The following is a 3,888-nucleotide window of genomic DNA, read 5'->3' as shown; positions in this document are numbered from 1 at the left end:
AAAACAAACCAAACTGGCGCTTCCCTCAGGAAGGTTGAATGTTGACCAATTCTTTTTCTTATAGTGACTCCGTGTGTTCTTTCTGTTGTCTTTGTTTTTCCACATAAAGGGTTGTTTCTGACTACAGCTACTGTTTTACATAAGGTTTCCAGTAAATATACTGAGCTGCACACCTATAGCAGACAAACCAAGGCATGAGTAGGGTGATTGCAAGCATTTTCCCCCACTCATTCTTGTCATAGTCCCACTTGGTGGAAAAGCTCTGGATAAGGGTGACCTTCATGTCCAGCATCCCTTTCGTCACAAGGCCACCACTCCTTGTCAAAAGTGTGAAGAATGGGGCTGTGCACATAATTCTTCTCCCACAACAGGATAAATGCCTTAAAGCTGAGGTGAAGGGCACAGTGCCCACCATCATCTTCCACTCATTCATATATCAGTTCATCTTGGGAAAGGTCTTATTGGTCTTAATGTAGAATAGCTCCACTTTCTTTTTGATCGAGATAGTGTTCCAGGTGCTCTGGGATGAGAGGTTCTTGATGCGGGCTACATCAGTCAGTCATTCCAATTGACATAGACAGGGAGGGAATAGTCTTCGGACTTCATGACACCTCCAAGTGCTTTCAAGGAGAGTGCTTTTCAGTGGAGATTGTTCACTGACTAATGAAGTTCAGTACTGTGGTAGTCAACCTGCTCCTGCTGTAGTCTGGCCACGGCCTACCTTGACCTCACTCTGTAGTCCCACTGAAACTCTTCAATTTTCTTTTGATAATTCTTGTATTATTCAATATTTTGCTCATGGTATTGTTATTAGGTACCACTGAGGTGGTACTGACTTATAGTGATCGTATATAAAACAGAATGAAACTCTCTGTGCACAATTTTCACAAACTCTACTGTGCTTATGGATCCACCTAATAAAGGGTTTTCCTCGTTTAGTATGGTTTCTTTTTCTGAGAAAGTATGTGAGACCAAGTCTAACCATCTTTGTTTCTAAGGAGCATTCTGGCTGTACATATTTCAAGACAGATTTGTTTTCTTGGCAGTCCATGGCATATTCAATATTCCTTGCCAATAACACAATAATAGAGTATTTGATATTGCAGTTTGAAGTTTGACTCTTTTCTTCAGTCCTTTCTGTTTAAGAAATACCGAATGTGTTTTCCCCTTTTGGGTTTCTATCCATGTTTTCACTGCACGTTTCATTAAGATACTTTGCATTTTGAGTTGCCCTTTGAATTATTCTGTTCAGTTCTTTTACTTCATAATTTCTTTCATTCACTTTAGCTATTTTATGTTCAAGAGCAAGTTTCAGAGTCTCTTCTGACATCCATTTGGGTCTTCTTTTCTTTTTTGTCATGTCTCTTTAATGACCTTTTCGTTCCTCATGTATAATGTCCTTGATTTCATCCCATAACTTGTCTGGTCTTTAGGCACTGGTGTTCAATACATTAAAGCTATTCTTGAGATAGTCTCTAAATTAAGATGGGATGCAATACCCAAGATTATAATTTGGTTTATTTTAACATTATTAAGTTTCAACTTGAACTTGCATAGGAGCAATTTATGGTCTGTTCTGCAGATCTTTGACATTGGCCTTGTTCTGACTGGACCCTGGATGAAAGCAGAGAATACCAGAACAATGCCTTTTTGTATTTTATTGACAATGCAAAAACATTTGACTGTGTGTATGGCTGACATTGAGAAGAATGCAAATTCCAGAAAGTACATTAAGATTGGAAGAAGACCCATCAATACCTATATTATGCAGATGACATTAGAATCATGTGGGATAACATTAAATGAAACAACATATGTGTGACTAGAATTCCAAACAAGTTGTGAGGTGGGAAGTACTAAGAAAATTGTGGAAGACATACTGTAAGAAAACTTCCCAGGCATCATGAAAAACAAATAAATCCACAGTCAAGAAACTCAACAAACTCTAAACAAACCATACTCTAAAAGGAAAACATCAAGACATGATAATAGTTAAATTATGCAAAATAAAAGATAAGGTCAGAATACTATAAGCAATATAAGAAAAACAAAGAGTCATCTATAAAGGAGAACCGATTAGATTAAGCTTTGACTCCTCAGCAGAAATCATGAGAAGAAGAGAATGGGATGGCAAATACAGAGAGATGAAAGAAAACAATTGTCATGCAAAAATCTTATATCCAGCAAAGCTGTTCATCAAATATTAAGGAGAAATTAGGTGTCCATCAACAATTAAAAGGATAGATAAACTATGGTACGTAAACACAATAAAATACCACATAGCACTGAAAAAAAATGAGCTTGTAAAATACTACACAATGTGAATAAGTCTGGAAGACATGCTGAGTGAATTAGCTCAGTCACAAAAGGGAAAAATTCTGCATAAGCTCACTGTTGTAATAATAAGATCATGATGGAGAAGAGGAGAAGAGAATAGATAGATAATTAACACTGCATTGGAGGGGTGAAAGGACTAACCTTTTGAAAAGAATAGATAATTAGAAACCATGTGTATGAAAAGTAAAAGCCTTATAAGGAGAATTGAGGGAGGGGGAAGGAGGAAAGTGTATAAATGAACAAATACTAATAATAAATGTAACAAATTAAAATAGAAAAAACATTAAGGAGAAATGATATAATTTACAGATAAGCAGGAACTTTAGGTATTAATGAAAACAAGACCAACTACAAGAAATACTAAGAGAAGTCCTTCATATAGAGACAGCAAAGAAAAAAATGGATAGACCAAAGTAACCAGGAACAAAAAAGGAAAAAAGAAATACAACAAAATGATAAGACCTGGCCTGTCAATTATCAAAATTAATATGGATGGCTTAAATGCACTGATTAACAGAGAAAGAGTAGCAGAATGGATAAAAAAACCAAACTCCTTCAATATGTTGCCTGCAAGAGAAATTGGCAGAAAGCAAAGAGTACCAGAAGAATGTCTATCTGTGTTTCATTGATTATGCAAAGGTATTATGACTCTGTGGATAACAACAAATTGTGGCTATCTTTGAGGAAAATAGGAATCCCAGAACACTTGATCATTCTTATGTGAAACCTATACTTGGAGCAGGAAGCAGTCCTCAGAACAGAGCAGAACACTACATGGTTCAAAATCAGGAATAGAGTGCATCAGGAATGCATCTTGTCTCCATACCTTCTCAATCTCTATGCAGAGCAGATCATTTGTGAAGCAGAATTTTATGAGGAGGAATGTGGCATCAAAATTGGAGGAAGGCTCATCAACAACCTACTTTATGTTAATGACATAACCATGCTTGCTGAAACTGAAGATGACCTGAAGTACTTGCCACAGAAGATCAAGGACTATAATCTTCAATATGAGTTGAAGCTCAGCATCAAAAAGACAAAGATTCTCACCACAAGGCCAATTGGCAGCACCATGATAGATGGAGAAGAGATTGAGGTTGTTAACAATTACAGCTTGCTCAACTCCACATTCAATGCTATTAACACTAGCAGTCGGGAAATCAAAAGACAAATAGCATTGGGAAAATTTACTGTTATGGACCTCTCCAGAGTACTGAGAAGCAACGATGTCAGTCTAGATACTAAGGTGTGCCTAATCCAGGCCATGATCTTCACAATTACTTGATATGCTTCAGAGAGCTGGACAATGACTAAGGATGACAGAAGAAGAGTTGTGGTGCTGGAGTGGTCTTGAACATCACATGGACTGCCAAGAAAACACATAGGTCTGTCTTCGAGAGGGTGAAGACAAGTTTCTCCTTGGAAGGTAGGATTTTGAAGCTCTGTCTCACATACTTTGGGCACATGGCCAGGAGAGATTGGTCCTTGGAGAGGAATATCATGCTTGAAGGCCAGAGGAACAGTGCAGGAGAGGAAGACCCTGGATGAGAT

The sequence above is a fragment of the Elephantulus edwardii genome, unplaced genomic scaffold (assembly GCF_000299155.1).
Source record: "Elephantulus edwardii isolate Elephantulus edwardi_28Jun2011 unplaced genomic scaffold, EleEdw1.0 scaffold00005, whole genome shotgun sequence".
In the NCBI taxonomy this organism is placed as follows: Eukaryota; Metazoa; Chordata; class Mammalia; order Macroscelidea; family Macroscelididae; genus Elephantulus; species Elephantulus edwardii.
Note: the sequence above shows the minus strand (reverse complement) of the source record.